Source organism: Dipodomys spectabilis, unplaced genomic scaffold, assembly GCF_019054845.1.
Source record: "Dipodomys spectabilis isolate Male_0828 unplaced genomic scaffold, ASM1905484v1 ptg000091l, whole genome shotgun sequence".
Lineage (NCBI taxonomy): Eukaryota > Metazoa > Chordata > Mammalia > Rodentia > Heteromyidae > Dipodomys > Dipodomys spectabilis.
In genome coordinates this window covers 1,914,462-1,933,598 of record NW_024870768.1, presented here as the reverse complement: position 1 = coordinate 1,933,598, position 19,137 = coordinate 1,914,462, and the positions used below count along the sequence as shown (strand labels likewise).

Below are 19,137 nucleotides of genomic sequence, written 5' to 3'. Positions count from 1 at the left end.
GGGGGCTGGGAAGGTGGCTCAGTGGTAGAGTGCTTGCCTTGCATGCATGAGGCCCTGGGTTTGATTCTTCAGCACCACATAAGCAGAAAAAGGCAGAAGTGGCGCTAGTGGTAGGGTGCTAGCCTTGAGCTGAAGAGCTGAGGGACAGCACCCAGGCCCAAAGTTCAGGACCCATGACCAAAAAAAAAAAATAGTCTCTTGGATTTGTCTACTTAGGCTATCTTGAAACAGGGATCCTCAAATCTTAGCCACCTTAGCTTCAAATATTTTTCAAATGAACTAAACAATGAACAATCTGCTGCATTTCCGACTAAAGATGCTTGCAGTTTGCTGGCTTTGTGACTTAGAACAATCTAGATCTCAGGCAAAATGAAATGGAATAATCCCTTAACGCACTATCTAAAATTGATGTTTGCTTTAAGCCCAAGACAGATGTTCAGCCTTAAACATATCTGAATTTTTCTCCAAAACTAATAAGCAATAAAGACAGCTCAGCAGTACACTTGCAAAGCATGTGTTAGGCATTGGGATTGATCACCAGTACCATGATAAAAAAATATATATATATGAAAAGAAAACACAGATGTTTCTATAGCTAGAAGTGGTGTCTCACATCTGTCATACTAACTATTCAGGAAGCTAAGATCTCAGTACCTCAGGTCAAAGTCCCTAGACAAGAATATCCAGGAGACTCCAATCTCTAATTACTAAAAAACATTCTGTTAAAACAGGCTCTGAATCTCTCAAACTACTAGATGGATACACAGGGTAAACACTTCAAGATACAGAGATAATCCATGATATTCTGAACAGGATTAAAAATGCTCAGGAAATACCAAGAATTGACGAATGAGATTGTATGAGTTGGGCTGGGAAGGTGGCTCAGTGGTAGAGCGCTTGCCTTGCATGCATGAGGCCCTGGGTTCGATTCCTCAGCACCACATAAGCAAAAAGAAAAAAGCCAGAAGTGGCGCTGTGGCTCAAGTGGTAGAGTGCTAGCCTTGAGTTGAAGAGCTGAGGGACAGCGCCCAGGCCCAGAGTTCAGGCCCCACGACTGGACCCAAAAAAAAAAAAAAAGAAAAAGAAAGAAAATGGAAAGTTGCCAAAGTGAGCCAGGCGCTGGTGGCTCATGCTTGTAATCCTAGCTACTCAGGAGGCTGAGATCTGAGATCGTGGTTCAAAGCCAGCCCGGGCAGGAAAGTCCGTGAAACTCTTATCTCCAATAAACCACTAGAAAACCGGAAGTGGCGCTGTAGCTCAAGTGGTAGAGCGCTAGCCTTGAGCTGAAGAGCTGAGCGACAGCGCTCAGGCCCAGAGTTCAAGCCCCACAACCAAAAAAAGAAAGTTGCCAAAGTGAAAAGGCAGCCTACAGAATGGGAGAAAATTTTTGCCAGCTATCAATGACAGGAGATTAATATATGGAATGTAAAAAGAACCCAAAAAATTAAACACCAAAAGTAGAGGTAAATAAGTTGAGTAGATAGTTCTAAAAAGTGACTAGTACATACATGAAAAAATGTTCATTCAACCCATCAGAGAACAGCAAATAAAAGCTACATGAGAGGGCTGGGAAGGTGGCTCAGTGGTAGAGCGCTTGCCTTGCCTTACATGCATGAGGCCCTGGGTTCAATTTCTCAGCACCACATAAACAAAAAGAAAAAAGTCAGAAGTGGCACTGTGGCTCCAGTGGTAGAGCGCTAGCCTTGAGCTGAAGAGCTGAGGGACAGCGCCCAGGCCCAGAGTTCAGGCCTCATGACCAGACCCCCCCCCAAAAAAAAAGTTACATGAGATTCCATTTCACACCAATCACATTCAAGAAAAACAGTCCCTACTCTTTACTCAACTTATGTAACTGTAATCCCTTTTTATATTACCTATGTTAACACTAAAAACAAATATTTACCAAAAACACACACACACACACAAATAAAACAAGGAGCTAGAAAGGTGGCTCAGTGGTAGAGTGCTTGCCTCACATAAATGAGGCCCAGGGTTGGATTTCTCAGCACCACATAAGCAGAAAAAGCCAGAAGTGGCACTATGTCTCAAGTGGTAGAACACTAGCTTTGAGCTGAAGAGCTGAGGGATAGCACCTAGGCCCAGAGTTCAGGCCCCATGACCTGACAAAAAAAAGGGGAAGAGGGAAAGTTGGTTCAGTGATAGAGTGCTTGCCTTGCATGCATGAGGCCCTGGGTTTGATTCCTCAGCACCACATAAGCAGAAAAAAAGGCCGAAGTGGCACTGAGGCTCAAGTGGTAGAGTGCTAGCCTTGAGCTGAAGAGCTGAAGGCCAATTCCCTGAGGTCCAGAGTTCAGGCCCCACAACTGACAAAAAAATAAAAAGAATAGGGGCTGGTAAGGTGGCTCAGTGGTAGAGCGCTTGCCTTGCATGCATGAGGCCCTGGGTTCGATTCCACAGCACCACATAAGCAAAAAGAAAAAAAGCGGAAATGGCACTGTGGCTCAAGTGGTAGAGCACTAGCCTTGAGTTGAAGAGCTTAGGGACAGCGCCTAGGCCCAGAGTTCAAGCCCCACGACCGGACCCAAAAAAAATAAAAAGAAAAAGAAAAAGAATAAATAATAAAACGAAAACCAGGGGGACAGGGGGAGGATGGGAAGGGATAGGAAGGGGAAACAAAGGAGGAGGCTACAATGCTTGATAAGAAATGTACTCATTATCTTGCCTATGTAATTGTAATCCCTCTGTACAGTATTTTCACAATAAAAAAAAAAACATGTATTTAATTTAAAAAAAAAAAAGCAAAAATCAGCTTGACCTCACCTGTAATCCTAGCAACTCAAGAGGCTGAGATCTGAGGATCAAGATTTGAAGTCAGCACGAGCAAGAAAAAGTCCATGAGATTTTAATGTCCAATTAACTACCTAAAAAAGCTAAAAGTGGGGTTATGGCTCAAGTACAGTGCCAGCTTTGAGTAAAAAAGTTAAGGGATCATATCCAGGACCTGAGTTCGAGCCTCCAGATTAACATACCATTAGCCTTGAGCTTAAAATTAAGAGCTCAAGGACACTGCCCAGGCCTTCATGAGTTCAAGCCCCCGGATTTGCAAAAAAAAAAAAATTTAATAGAATCAAACAATAGATTTTAACATAAAAATACACAAAGAGGCCAGGTGGTTGTTCATGCCTAGAATCCTAGCTACTCAGGATGCTCAGATCTGGAGATCACAGTCCAAAGCCAACCTAGACAAAAAAGACCATAAAACTGTTATCCCCATGGAGCTGTGATTCAAGTAATAGAGCACTAGCCTTGAGCAACAAAACTCAGGGACAGCACCCAGGCCCTGCCCTAAGTCCAAACGTGTGTGTGTGTGTGTGTGTGTGTGTGTGTGTGTGTGTGTGTGTGTGTGTGTGTGTGTGTGTGTGTGTGTGTGTGTGTGTGTGTGTGTGTGTGTGTGTGTGTGTGTGTGTGTGTGTGTGTGTGTGTGTGTGTGTGTAAAAGATTTTGAGACTGGGTCTGTGTAGCACATGCTAAACTTAAACTTGCAATCCTCCTGCCTCAGTCTCTTGATGCTAAGATTATAGGTGTTGACTTCAGTGTCCAGCTAAAATGATTCATATACATTTTTTTCAGAAGTTTATGAGGGCTGGTACAAATAAAAGTGAACTGTCTTTTGGAGAAATGCGTAATTTTAGCTGAAATTTTTTTTGGGGGGGGGTCCAGTCGTGGGGCCTGAACTCTGGGCCTGGGTTCTGTCCCTCAGCTCTTCAGCTCAAGGCTAGCGCTCTACCACTTGAGCCACAGCGCCACTTCCAGCTTTTTTCTTTTTGCTTATGTGGTGCTGAGGAATCAAACCCAGGGCCTCAGGCATGCAAGGCAAGTGCTCTACCACTGAGCTGCCTCCCCAGCCCTTCTGGATTGTTTTTGCCAGTCCTGAGCTTGAAATAAAAAGATTAATTATGAAAGTATAGCTGTGGCTCAAGTGATAGAATGCTAGCCTTGAGTAAAAAAAAGCTCAGAGATAGAACCCAGCCCATGATTTCAAGCCCCAGAACTTACAAAATAAATGAAAAACAAAGAAAACAAATACCTTAAGCCCAGGTCAGCCTGGGCTACATAAAAAAAAAAAACCAAGTCTCAAAACTGAAAATACATAGATAAGCTAAATAGATATAGACAAACAGATGGGCAGACAGAAGAAGATTAACAAGCAAATGGGAATAATACCAGACTAGGTAATCTGAGCTTGATACCCAACCTCACCACTATACAGTCATGATATCTTGGGCAAGTCAGATCTCTAAATCTAGGTCTATATAAATTAAGAAGCCTAGTTTGGGTAATATCCAATCTAGGGTTTACCAGGCACCAGTAGTTCACTTCTGCAATCCTAGCTGACCTCATCAAGATATTTAATTTTGGGGCTGGGGAATGGGGCATAGTGGTAGAGTGCTTGCCTAGCATGCATGAAGCCCTGGGTTTGATTCTTCAGTACCACATAAAAAGAAAAAGCCAGAAGTGGTGCTGTGGCTCAAATGGTGGAGTGCTAGCCTTGAGCAAAAGCAACTCAGGGACAGTGCCCAGGCCTTGAGTTCAAGCCCCAGGTCTAGCAAAAGAAAATAATAATAATAATTATGACACTTTCCCCCCAAAATGCACATACATTTTCTAGTTTCCTGAATTGATTCAGTGATATGGGAAAATGATGAAAAGGATAGAGAAATCCTTTTAGATATACAGTAGTATATCTTTAGATCACCTCACTAGAGTCTATTAATATCTTTAATGAAGTGGTAAAATCCACTTTAAACAATTTCATCTTTAGTGTTTTTGAGCTCATGATCTAGTTTCACCTATCTTGCTTAATTCTATTTTTTTTTGGGGGGGGGGGGGGGAGTCCAGTCGTGGGGCCTGAACTCTGGGCCTGGGCGCCGTCCCTCAGCTCTTCAGCTCAAGACTAGCACTCTACCACTTGAGCCACAGCGCCACTTCCGGCTTTTTTCTTTTTTCTTATGTGGTGCTGAGGAATCGAACTCCGGGCCTCATGCATGTAAGGCAAGGCAAGCGCTCTACCACTGAGCCACCTTCCCAGCCCCTCTTGCTTAATTCTAACAAATGTCTCTATGACATTCTCAGATGCCCTCCTATAAATTGCTGTTACATTCTGTCAATTCCACATATTGTACTGATCCTTCTGAATGTGATTTGAAGTCTCCCTCCCCTAAGACCACTTGGTTCTCCATTTTCCAAATGCTTCTCTCTGTATTTCCATTATGTGGCAGCAATGAGTAGTTCTCAATTTGTAGTAGTTGAATATCATTGCCCTCATTTAAATGATGAGGAAACGCTCAATGATGAAATAATCTGCCAAATAACATAGCTATTATCTATCAATTGTACACAAACTATGATGGCCTTCTCTTTGTACTCTATAATTTCAACATTTTAATATACATCATTGTACTTAAATGCTCACAGCAACCTATAAAGTATGCATTTTGTTCCCGTTTTGTAAATAAAAATGGAAATATTTAAACATTTGGTCCACTTATGACATAATTTATATGAAGCTCAGACATTTTTTGACATGCGGGAGAAAGGAGGAGATGGAAGGGAAAGGGAAAAAGTGAGGAAAACACATAAAGCAACAAAACAGAAACCAAAGAGGAAAATAACAGAAGCAGGCTAGGCCCATCTAAAGACTGTAAACTAGTAGAACTACAGTATCAACTTCTTATGTCAATCTGCAACCACATCTTGGCCCAACAGCTTTTCATTATATTGTTATTCATAGAAAACAATTGGATAGGGGCTGGGAAGTTGGCTCAGTGGTAGAGCGCTTGCCTTGCATGCCTGAGGCCCTGGGTTCCATTCCTCAGCACCACATAAGCAAAAAGAAAAAAGCCGGAAGTGGCGCTGTGGCCCAAGTGGTAGAGCGCTAGCCTTGAGCTGAAGAGCTGAGGGACAGCGCCCAGGCCCAGAGTTCAGGCCCCACAACCGGACCCAAAAAAAAAAAGAAAAGAAAACAATTGGATACTTTTTCATATATCTGCAGTTTCAAAGGCTGAGGAGGCCTTTGAGAAACAATAGACTATGCAAGGACAGCATATTTGGAAAAAGGATGGTAGAAAAGGCTGAGAAACTTTTGTCAGTCCTGGGACTAGAACTCTGGACCTAGGTACTGTCCCTGAGCTTTTGCTCAAGGCTAGCACTTGAGCCACAGCACCACTTCTGGCTGTTTTTGTGTATATGGTACTGAGGAATTGAACTCAGGGCTTCATGCATGTCAAGCAAGCACTCTACCACTAAGCCACATTCCCAGCCAAGGCTAAGAAACTTTAAACACAATCTCATCTACATACAGTCTTTAACTAAATTTCTCAAGGGCTGGGATCAAGTCTCATTCATTTTATGTCCCTAAATCCCTGTGTTTGGAAACACTGAATAAATGCTTACTCAACCAAATGGAAAAAGCAAAAATGTAGGGTGAAAAGATACAGTAGTAATTTTAAATAAAATGTTTCTAAGACGTAACAGTGAAAAGGAAGATACGGGTTGGGAATGTGGCTTAGTGGTAGAATGCTTGCCTAGCATGCATGACGCCCTAGGTTCGGTTGCTCAGTACCACATAAGGAGTGTATAGAGTACAATGGTAAATGCCTGTCGTTCTCAGGAGTCTGATGCAGAAGGATTACTAGAGCCCAGGAGTTCAAAACCTTCCTGGGCAATATACTGAAATCTTGCCCCAAGAAAAGATGCAGCAGAAGGGGGAAAAAAGCAAAGGCCAGGCGCGCGTCGGTGGCTCACACCTGTGATCCTAGCTACTCAGGAGGCTGAGATCTGAGGATTGTGGTTCAAAGCCAGGCCAAGCACAAAAGTCCATGAGTCCAATAAACCACTCAGAAAACTGGAAGTGGCCCTGTGGCTCAAGTGGTAGAACTCTAGCCTTGAGCTGAAGAGCTGAGGGACAGTGTTCAGGCCCAGAGTTCAAGCACCATGACCGAGCAAAAAAATATAAAAGCAAAGGCCAGGAGAAATACACCTCATCATAAAAAAGAGGCAACAAGGGCTGGGAAGGTGGCTCAGTGGTAGACTGTTTGCCTAGCATGCATGAGGCCCTGGGTTCTATTCCTCAGCACCACATTAGCAGAAAAATCCGGAAGTGGTGCTGTGGCTCAAGTGGTAGAGTGCTAGCCTTGAGCTGAAGAGCTGAGGGACAGTGCCCAGGCCCAGAGATCAGGCCCCATGACCAAAAAAAAGAAAAACAAAACAAAACAAAAAAAGAGGTAACAGTAATACAGTAAATAACAATTATCTAGGCAATCTTTTAAAACTTTTCTAAAACATAAGCCATTACACCAAATGCAATATACCTTTCAGAGCAATTATTTCTAGTATCTAATTATAAGGATTAAATTCTTGTTGTGCTAGTACATAAATTAATGACAGTATGCTAGGACTCACCAATCCTTTAAATCTAATTAGGTCACTCTAGAATAATTTAAATCTTCCCTACTTTTAGTCTTTTTTTCAGTCACTACTTAATGATTACAAAAAAGGAAAAACTGACCTGACTTATGAAATAACCCCTCTGTACATCTTAAAAATGAAAACAACAAAAAAGAAGGATACCAGTGGGTCATGCCTGTAATTCTAACTACTCTTAGGAGGCTGAGATCTGAGGATCACAGTTCAAAGCCAGCCCAGGCAGAAGTCTGTGAGACTCTTATCTCCAATAAACTACTCAGGAAAAAACATAAGTAGTGTTGTAGCTCAAATGGTAGAATACCAGTCTTCAGCAAAAAGAAGCTCAGGGACAGTATCTGGTCCCAGAGTTCAAGCCCCAGGATGAGCAAAAAATAAAAATAAAAAAAAATAAAGGCTGAGAATATGGCTTAGTGGTAGACTGCTTGCCTAGCATACATGAAGCTATGGATTTGATTCCTTAGTACCATATAAACAGATGAAGTCAGAAATGGCACCGTGGCTCAATTGGTAGAGTGCTAGCCCTGAGCAAAATAAACTCAGGGACAGTGCCCAGGCCCTGAGTTTAAGTCCTAGGACTGGCAAAAAAGTAAAAGAAGCAGGTCACTGGTGGCTCACACACGAAATCTTAGCTCCTCAGTAGCCTAAGATGGGAGGATCACAGTTCAAAGTCGGCCCAGACAGGAAAATCCTTGAGACACTCATCTCTAATTAACACCAAAAATCCAGAAGTAGAGCTGTAATTCAAATGGTAGAGTGCTAACCTTGAGCACAAATGCTCAGGGACAGTCCTCGGGCCAAATAGAAAGAAAAACCTGCTTTCTTTTAATACTTAAGGTTATACAATGGGGCTGGGAAGGTGGCTCAATGGTAGAGTGCTTGCCTTGCATACATGAGGCCCTAGGTTCAATTCCTCAGCACCACATAAGCAGAAAAAGCTAGAAGTGGCGCTGTGGCTCAAGTGATAGAACACTAGCCTTGAGCTGAAGAGCTGAAGGACAGCACCCAGGCCAAGAGTTCAAGCCCCATGACCAACCAAAAAAAAAAAAAAAAAAGATTATACAAGCAGAATCTTGGAGTTGAGAATTTTAACATTTAAGTCGGTTATTTCCATTTAGTGAAATCATTACAAAAACATCAACTCCTGTGAAATTACTTTTCGTGATCAATTTACAACATGGTAATCTTGAAAACCAAATGATTTAAAATTCTTTAAGAGAACTCAAAGTTGAAAATTCTCAGTCCAAACAAAACCTATAGTCATTTTACTGTGAGAGCCACTCCCCTTCACTATCTGAGAATGTTTCTATAGCCAGAAAACCAAGCTGGTCAACAAGTACATCAAGTTTTAGCAACTATACCCCAGTGACACAACAAATGAGAAGCTCCCAAAGAATCTTAAGAGCTGAATTACCCCTTGCATTAGCATATATAAATATCTGGTAACCAGTCATTGAGGACAGGAGTCAGAAAACAACAAAGGAAAATAATAAGAACACAAGTGCTTGTGAGTATTCTACTTTATAGGTGATGAGATCATTGTAAAGCAGCCAAACATTGATCACAACTAAACAGTTTTCAACTTAATCTTAGTCCAGTAGAGGAAACATGGAATGTGAAGCACAAGAATTTTCAAAACAACCAAGTCTGGTACTAGAAAACATACAAAAGGGGAAAAAAACAACTTCATATTTACTGTAAACTTAGGGCCAATAACAAGTGAAAATATTCAAATATTAGAATGTCAAAGCTGGGCACTGGCGGATCATGCCTGTAATCCTAGCTACTCAGGAGGCTGAGATCTGAGGATCGTGGTTCAAAGCCAGCCCAGGCAGGAAAGTTAGAAAACCGGAAATGGTGCTGTGCTCAAGTGGTAGAGCGCTAGCCTTGAGCTGAAGAGCTGAGGGACAGCGCCCAGGCCCAGAGTTCAAGCCCCAGGACCGACAAAAAAAAAAAAGTCAAACAGTATGCAAAATTATGTACCAATACTCTACAGTCATCAGGTATCACAAATTTGTTTGGGCTTAAAGTGATCTTGTTTAAGCTTCTTATATCCAATGTGCTCAAAATAATTTGTTTTTTTGTTTTGTTTTTTGAGTCCGGTCGTGGGGCCTGAACTCTGGGCCTAGGCACTGTCCTTCAGCTCTTCAGCTCACCACTTGAGTCACAGTGCCACTTCCGGGTTTTTTCTTTTTGCTTATGTGGTGCTGAGGAATTGAACCCAGGGCTTCAGGCATGCAAGGCAAGCGCTCTACCACTGAGCCAACTTCCCAGCCCTCAAAATAATTTGTTAAAAGCATGAACTAGCTGCAAATTCACAATAAATTATTCTTGTAATATTTAGCCAATTTTCAAATACTGATTTACTTCTCCAACAATGAACACAGAACTGAAAGGCCTGAACTCATCACCCACAGTACTGTTGATTCACAATCATTTTTCACCTAAATACCCCAAAATTTTAATCCATGATGATTTTCCCCTTTCTGCCCCTTCAACTTAAAATTCTTATTTTTTTTTTTTTTTTTGGTCTGGTCGTGGGGCCTGAACTCTGGGCCTGGGCGCTGTCCCTCAGCTCTTTAGCTCAAGGCTAGCGCTCTACCACTTGAGCCACAGCGCCACTTCCGGCTTTTTTCTTTTTGCTTATGTGGTGCTGAGGAATCGAACCCAGGGCCTCGAGCATGCAAGGCAAGCGCTCTACCACTGAGCCACCTTCCCAGCCCTAAAATTCTTATTTTAAAGATAGTATAAACTTTGTTCTTCCCACACTGGTGTGTCAAAAACTAGTTACAGCCAGTGTATGTCTTACTTCTAGTCTCTGGTTTTGACTATGGAAGGGATACAGTATAGATCCCAACAGGTCTAAAGCTGAGCAAGGAGACAACTTAAAGGGCTTTTATACCAGAAGCAACATTGTTTCCAGGTAACAGGAAAAATATCAAGTCACTGAAAGTCAGGATATAAGTATAAGCTCTCAAAAACTATTCAAAATTGGTGACAGGGCTAGGAATGTGGCTTAGTGGTAGAGTGCTTGCCTAGCACGCACCAAGCCTTGGGTTCCATTCCTTAGTACCACATAAAAAAATAGCTAGAAGTGGTGCTGTGGCTCAAGTGATAGAGCGCTCGCTGTCCTTGTGCAAAAGAAGCTCGAGGACAGTGCTTAGACCCACCCTTCAAGCCCCAGGACTGGCCAAAAACTATACTAAACTAAAAAAAAAAAAACTGTGACAGCCAGATGACCTCATCAGGAGATCTTAATAGCTTAGATGTTGTGGGTCAGACCAGCTGAAGTATCAACATCAACAGCAACATTGTAACAGAGTATATACCTAAGGATATTGTAACCATTCACCAAAAACCCCAAAGGCACAATCAGGTCATTATCTAGGAAACATTAGCTTCTTCTACCAGAAGTCCTACTTTTCATTTAGAACAGTAAGCTGGGCCAAGACATGGAATTGAAGTAGGGTATCAAATCAGACTTTGCTACAGAAAATGGAATACATGACTAGTTATTTCAGTATAGTGACTAGGCAAGCAGTATTAACTCCAACTGGGATACAGGAGATTACTACTATTGTTCCATTATAATGAGCCCTCCAGGGTCTTTGGCTTAACAAGAATGGGTTAGACACTACTATGGGCTGTAATTTCCCAATGTGGTGAAAACTCTACAGAATAATTTCTTCCAACAAATATACTGGAAAGGAAAAACACAAGGCAGAACTTTCAGATTTAAAAGCCGTATCAATCTTTTCTGATGAATAGTCTATCTGAATTGTGAGTTACACAAACTAAAAAATGTAACAAAACAAAAAATTGTGGAAATTTAAACCCTAGTTTAACTTTGCTATTTTTATTTTATTTTTTTGGTCCAGTCGTGGGGCCTGAACTCTGGGCCTGGGCGCTGTCCCTCAGCTCTTCAGCTCAAGGCTAGCGCTCTACCACTTGAGCCACTGTGCCACTTACAGCTTTTTTTCTTTTTGCTTATGTGGTGCTGAGGAATCGAACCCAGGGCCTCAGACATGCAAGGCAAGCACTCTACCACTGAGCCACCTTCCCAGCCCCATAACTTTGCTATTTTTAAGAAGTTGATTTTTTCAATTGTGAGAATGATTGAGGCTTTGTTTAAAAAAAAAAACTCTTGTCTTGGGGGGGGGCGGGGGGAGGATGGGAAGGGATGGGAAGGGGAAACAAAGGAGGCTACAATGCTTGATAAGAAATGTACTCATTATCTTGCCCTTGTAATTATAACTCCTCTGTACAGTATTTTCACAATAAATAAAAAAAAAACCTCTTGTCTTTAGAGATAGAAACATTTTACTAATAAAAACAATGATAACGGAGGCTTATTTCAACATAATGGGAGGCAATGGGCCGAGGTACAGATGATAAAGAATGATTGAAAGTTGATCAATGTTAAAGTTTGTAATGGGTACATTAGAAAGATTATAATATTCGATTTTTCTGTTTAAATTTTTTCACAGTAATCACTTAAGGAATTGTTCATAAAATGAAGTGGAGCTGTAGTTCAAGTGCTAGAGTGCCAGCCTTGAGTAAAAAAGCTAAGCATTCAGACTCTTGAGTTCAATCACCAGTACTAGCACAAATATTTGTTTATATAAACTATCTTTCAATTGTTGAGTAATTTTAAAACTCATGTTCAGGCAGAATCCACTTAAACAGTTTTCTTTAATTCAATAATTCAGCTTCATCCTCTATAATGCAAGAAACAACCAGATCTGATCCAGACAATGGAAGAAACCAAGCAGCTCAATTTCACAATGAAACAATCCACCATATCTCCATTTCAGAAAGTAAATTACAAATATCCATGAAAATCTAAAAAAAACTAACCTAAAATCACAGCCACTCATACTCATCCTGGTAGGAAATCTCAACACTACTTCAACAGCTTCCTGAACCTTCCCGACCAAGTTGGTCTGCTGGTTCCTCTGGAGCACTAACCCACTCAGGTTAGGCTACTGGAGGACCTACAAAAAAAGGTAGGGGGGGGGAGAGAATAAACATTTATTAGTGTGGGGAGCTGACCATCACGTAAAAGCTTTAAACGTAATATTATTTCTGAAGCAAAAGCTGTCACATACCAATATGTATTTTGCATGATCTACTATGATCAATAACTGAAGAATTCAGAAACTAATAGTCACAACAATACTTTTAACATAACATGTAAACAGTATCCCTAAAAACTCAATTCTTCTCAACTCAAATGAATTACAGATAGTTATTTATCTTATAGACATTTTTTATTCCTCACTATACACAGATAATAAGGAAAAGTTATCACATTTGTGAAAAAAATATTGTACATATAAAATTATTTTTCACCTTCACACATGCTCTTAGGCCATACTGGGAGACAAAAGAGAAACATCCTGGAAACTCCTTTGCCATTGAACCTTAGACCAAGTTTTTGTTTGGTATTGCCACTCCTTCCTCTCTTCTTCTTTATTATAGGTAGATTTCTTCTTAGAGAGAAGAGATACCTGAGAAGAAATCTACCTAGAATAAATTAAACCTTTTAGGTTACACATAGATTATCATTTCCAGATTTATTATAATACTGGAGAAGAGTCATATTAAGAGTCAATTTGTGATCAATGCTTAACTCACTGCAAAAAGTACCAAGGCAGAATACTAAAAGCAATTTCCTATCTTCCAATGAAAAAGGGTACAATTTTTACCTCCAAAGAACTTGAAACTAAACATAACAAACCCTGAAGTTCAAAACTAAATCCCACTATAGTTCAATCTTGGTATACTTCCAAAATAATTAAGAAAAAAAGCAATCACTTTGATATTGAGCTAATCAAAATATTAACTGTAAAGAAAACTATCTGCCAACCAATATAGTTGCTTCTACTTCATAGTATACAAGAAGATACAAAATAGCAAAAGCACAACAGGAAATAGTGTATCAAAGAACAGGCAGTGATTCCCTTGGAAAAAGCAGCTTAGTTTTGCAATCATCTTTCCAACATCTCTCAAGTAGGAATTATCTTGCTTGGGTAAGATGCCAAATAGCAGACCTTCTTACTGATCTGAGGGGTCACATGAATATACTACGGGGAAAGTACACGAAAACTAGCTAGCAATGGCCTTACCACAGCAAAATACATGACACCAGATTTCGTTACTTTTGTAGGATAAAATGACAGGACATGGAGGGAATGAGTAAGCAAGGGATGAGGTATCCTTTTCAAGAGGTAAAACACCTGGGTGTGGTGGACTGAACTATCCTGGCCAGTGGTAGTTCCAGAAGAGTGATTTTTGCACTGTATGTCTAATACCAGTAGAAGTTTCGAGACTAGCAGTAATATTCAAATATCATTAACCACTCTAGTGGCAGATAAGGAAAAAAGATCCAAAATTTAAAATTGAGCCTAGAAATATACCAATGATTTAAATGTAGCATATGACTTAGGTGCATTTACCAATGTATTCTCATACAAAGAAAAAGTTAACACAAACTTACAATTTGCCTATGATGAACCAGGAACTTTAAAAAATAATTCCAACAGCAATCCTTTAAGTACTACTAGCCCCATTATATAGAAGCCAAGGTTCAGTGTAAACTCAAAGGAAACAATATTTCTACTATACCAGACTGCCTTGCATGAATAGGAAATGTTGGTTCCTCCTCAATCTATGCAACACTGGAGTTAAAAGAAAGCAATTCGGAACATGTAATCTACAAAGGAAACAAATAATAAGGAATTAATTGTAATAAAAGGGGGGGGCATAAAGTGGAACAAGGGGCAATGTTTGAGGAGCAGGACAGTGACAATCTTAACACGTGGAGGGAGGAAAATGTAGAAGTAGGCTGACCCCTCTGGAGAATTAAACCACTAGTAAAAGAGCAGGGAGGTGAACGCAGAATTAAGAAAAGATAGGCTGTAAAATGCGGTTGGCAAAAGAAATAGAATGTCAACAGATCAAGAGGCTACCAGAAATTTAGCTAGGTGGGGAAAGGGGGCGGGTCTCAAGGCTTTCAAGGAGAATGGAGGAAAAGTTGGGAATTATCCTCTAAAGCCTTTTTCTGTGGTGGAGGAGCCAGTTATTAGGGAGAAAAGGCTAAAAACCACGAATGAGGAGGATTCAAGGATTGCAATCATTCAACCACGGACACATACATTGTTCGGCCTAAGAGTGTTCTAACAACATTGAGTTGAAGCAATCGGTGCACTGTCCACGGATCAGGGCCAAATAAGCGTGAGGATGTTAGGAAATGGAAGGCTACTGTGGTTCCATCCACAAAGATGGAGTAAATGCAGAGAACGAGGCTCTATTTAATGCCTGCGCCAAGGAGGTCGGTGAAGAGGGTAGACGACTCAGGCTGTACTCTAAACTGAGGCTGGGAAAGGAGAATGACATGGAGAAGCTGTGACTTCCCCCTCCTTAAATATGAACCCCAACTATCCACGTAGATGAAGGAAATTTAATCGGGCGATAGAATTGCGGAAGAAAGGAGAGGAATACAGACAATACAGCTTGACACCTCAACCTTAGCTCAAAGAAAGTGGGTGTTGGGGAAGTAGAGCCCACCTCATCTCTAAAACTGGGGGACTCATGTGGGTCATCTCCAGGACTAAGAACAGAAGCAGGCTGGCAAAGTGGTAGGGAGATGGGTTGCTCCATCGCTGGTTGCTCCCCTTTCCCACCGCCCAAGCTAACCACCAACCCACTACCCAACTAACTCCGGACACCCCTCCCGTACTTTCCAACCCGCCCACTGCGGCGGCAAAACGAAGGCGTAGACCAATTGGTGGGGGCAAAGGCAGGCCCACACGAGGCCAAGGCCCGGGAAACGGTGTCGCCAAAACGGATTAGAAATCGGATGGTCTTCGTCGCAGGTAGAATATACTCGCATTCAACGTTCCGCCATTCGTCACCCCGTTAACGTCAGGTATCTAAGAAGCGTCACAAACACCGATAGCCAACACCTTAGTCCCGGGTCCTAGCTGGATAGAGATCAGCCTCCGCCGCCATTTTAACGGCAGGCGGACCGACCCTAGTCACGGTTCCCCCCCCCTCCCCCGTCAACCCCCCAAGGTACCTCAACCACCACTAACCAATCCCACGAGGACATAACACCGCTCCCGCGAGAACTCACCAGATAAGAACAGCACCAGCAGAAGACACTGCTGTAGCCTTCGCGGTGCTGCAGTCAGTGACCGAACCGCTGCTGCCTCCACACGATCCCGCGAGAACCTCGGCCCAACAGGCAAAGCCTGAGCCAAGCCCTTCCTAGACCCCTCCCCCGAACCAAAGCCGAGGTCGCTACCGCTCAGTTCTCACCCTACGCGAAGCAAAAAGCAAATGACGCACAATCTCACGAAGCACCTAGGGGCGGGGCCGACCTGCCGCCACCGGCTCCCGCATGCGCTATGAGAACTATCGCGATATTACGTTTAGCTTCGACGAGATCTTCGAAATTCGCCGCAGGATGCCGCCCGCGCCTAGCCTTTAGGAAACAAGATCTCGCGAGACCAGACACACACGCCTAAAAAGGAGAAAGGCGGGGCTTCGTGAAAATGACTGGGAGTTTTTCGGGGAAAAGGGAGGAAGCTCCCGTCCTGCAGGGATCTCGCCTACCACGAGGTTTCCGACCCACTGCGGAGCTAGCTGCCAAACCTCGCGATGACACAGCTCAGCGCCAAATCTCGGCCATGTCCTGAAAACTGCCTCCGCCCCCGATCTAGGTGTCTAGAGCCTGCTTAGTGCCAGAAGAAAATTTAAAAAGTCAACCTGTTTATTGTCACGCTTCCCGGCAGGGCTGTACCAATTAGTCAAACTCCATTCTGGAAGGGGAGCAATATGTTTCCCATTGTTATTTGCCTCCAGGAATAACATTATCCTTGACTAACACATAAAAAGGTGTTCAATCTCACAATAAGCACGCAAATGCAAATGAAAGCAATGACATAACGTTTTTCCCCATTAGACTGGAGAAAATTTAAAAGACCTATAACATCCAAACTACTCGTCGCACTGCAGGCTAACCTGAATCCATCTTAATCTAACTAAAGGCCCTCGTATCGTTAGTTCTACCTTCAAAGCTACCAGTTTTAACAAGTGAAGCGTTTCCTTGGCATAACCAAAACGATCCAATAAAGTGGTTTTCTCCAAACAAAGGATTCTGCCCTCAAAGGCAAATTCGAGCTTGGGGGTGGGGGGTGACTGCTTGAATCTTTTAATATGGCAGTTTTCCCATGTCTAGCCAACAATGTTTCTCCAACAAATCTTGATATCCAATGTGACTCGATCTGTGGGCTTTTCCATTCCAATGTATTGTTCTGTCCATTCCAATTTAAATAGCATTCCTTTAGAATACAGTTTAATAGAATAAATTCCCTCAGCTTTACTAATCTTTAAAAATATTTTCTCGGTTATTTCGAACCATCCCCCCCCCATGAACTTTGGAATCATATTAAGTTTCAAAAACTTGGTGTATTTATTGAAATTGCAACAATTGCATAAGGCAATATAGGAAAAATGGACATCACAACAAAATAGAGCATTCTTATCCCAAAGCATGGTATCCTCCTTCATTTATGCAAACACGCTCATTGTATTACTTCATAAAGTTTTATAGTTTACTTTCAGGTATTCTTATTAGTTTTTCTTGCTACTGAGGAGGGGGTAAAAAAATTTTCCGTATTAAATTTCCAAAATGCTTGTTGCTTATACACACGAAGATTATCGATGTTTGCCTGTTCACTTTCCTAATCAAACAAAAATGTTCAGTTTTACTAATAATGAGGAAATAACAAATAAAAACAATGACATACGATTTTTGACCTTTATATTGGCCGAAATTAGTAAGATTGATGACAATTTGACACAGCTTTGGAAAAAATAAGCACTCCCGCAGAAAACTGGGTAGTGTTAATTAGTATAGCCTTTAGGGAAGGAAATTTGGTCAAATCTATCAAAATGCAAAATGCATACACACTTTGACCCAGCAATTTCTTTCCTAAGAAATTTCTCCTACAGGAATACTCATACATGTGCATGAAACATACACAAACCCATTCATTACGGCAATACTTGGAATAGTCCCCTCCCCCCAAAGGGAAACAAGCTAATGTACCACAACCAGGAAATGGTTAAATAAACTGTAGTAAATCACACAATGCAATGTATCGTTTTAAAAATCGGGATAAATTGGAATCCCTACTATAGTAAAATACACAAGGCATACTGCTGAAAATTTTAAAAGCAATTAGACGAAATGAATACATGTGTGTGTAATATATCTATTATACACACACAGACACACACAGAGAGCCTAGTAGTTACCCGCGAAGCCTGTCTGCCCGCCCCCCACATTCTCTCTCCTCTGAGGCCACCTTCCTCGAAACAAGTGAGAGAAACGCTACAGGCCCAGCCCCAACTCCCTCTCTAGGGCCACTTGGCCTTGACTAATGCCGGTACCTTGCATCCCCAATGTTGGCCGCTCTCTGGCCTCGCTGCCGACCGCTGCCCCGCTGTCCCCGAAGATGCAGCTAGGTCTTGGCTGGCACTGAGCGAGGCCTGGGGGAGGGGAGAAGAGGCGGGGTTCACCAAGGGTTGGGGCAGGCCTCCTGGCCCCTTCAGCAGCCTTTCCCGCAGGCTCCCCCAAGGCTGCCACCTCCGCGCCAGGTCCCGTGGGAACTGCCCCGCCTGGAGGAACCAAAGCCGGCCGAGTAAATTTGAGCCCGCCCCCAGACCAGGGGTGGACGCTCACCTCCGCCCGCAGTGGCTCGGCGGGACCCGCAGGAGAGTGCAGGGGTCCACGGCCCAGCTCCCCCACGCTCCACCGCGGTCGAAATCCTCCCCCGCCCCCCCCTGCGGCTCTGATCACACTTGATTTGAAGCTCCACCCCCCCACCCCACCCCCACCCCGCACGAGAAGCCCCGCCTCTGTCCCTTGGGAGGGAGCTCCCTTGGCGGTGCTACCAGGTCCCTTGCTTGTGACTGCCTTTGAGCTACTCACGCACAGCCCAATAAAGGCAACCTTAGAAGATAGTAGGATTTGCTAGGGAACTCGAATTTGATTCGAGCATAGTGGAAGCCGCTGAAAGAGACAATATTTGATTTGATTTGCATTCTTAAAATTAAAGACCTCTCCAACTGCCTGAAGAATAGGGAACAGAAGGGCAAGTGGACAAGCCAGAACACATTGTGGAGGACAGGGGGCACTGAAACCATTTAGTTCACCGGGCAGCACCTTAAAATGGCTCTGGCACATAGTAAGCACTCAAATATTCTATTTCCCCTTGGTATTGTCTGGGGTGGCAGATGGGTTGTCAAGGAATTTTCAGAGGATCTGCACTTGTAAATGCATAGGAATAAAACATTGATCAGGTAGGGAACCTATTAAACAGATATATCTGTGGTACAAAACTGGACAATGAAAGGATGGAGGACATTGATTTACAGCTGTAGATACTTTAATAAAGTTTCAATTTTTAACAAGCATTCATTTGATATTTTAAAGAAAAATACAAACACACTAACCAAAGTCTTGAAACATAGAGGACATAAAAACTATAACACTCACCAACTCTCAATTTTAATTTCAGCCTGGAATTGGGAATCTGCTTCATGAATCTATTCCATACCATCTATATAGAATACACAGTACATATACTATGTACTACATATACATGATGTATTTGCTCCCCC

General features: G+C 42.4%; 1 protein-coding gene across 9 annotated transcripts in view; it reads right to left on the bottom strand.

Moving 5' to 3' along the window:
• Positions 1 to 18,255, bottom strand: part of Huwe1 (HECT, UBA and WWE domain containing E3 ubiquitin protein ligase 1) — a 169,090-nt gene extending 150,835 nt beyond the window's left edge. For 6 of the 9 annotated variants that reach the window (XM_042684865.1, XM_042684871.1, XM_042684872.1 and 3 more), the window contains exons 1-3: positions 15,581 to 15,786; positions 14,071 to 14,158; positions 12,301 to 12,437 (exon numbers count right to left, since the gene is read on the bottom strand). The gene's annotated coding sequence lies outside the window, so the exon portion shown is untranslated. Of the gene's footprint in view, positions 1 to 12,300; positions 12,438 to 12,795; positions 12,813 to 14,070; positions 14,159 to 15,580; positions 15,788 to 17,904; positions 18,004 to 18,196 lie in introns of those variants that run through there. The other 3 variants (XM_042684866.1, XM_042684873.1, XM_042684867.1) reach the window with 3 other exon arrangements.
• Positions 18,256 to 19,137: the final 882 nt, after the last annotated feature.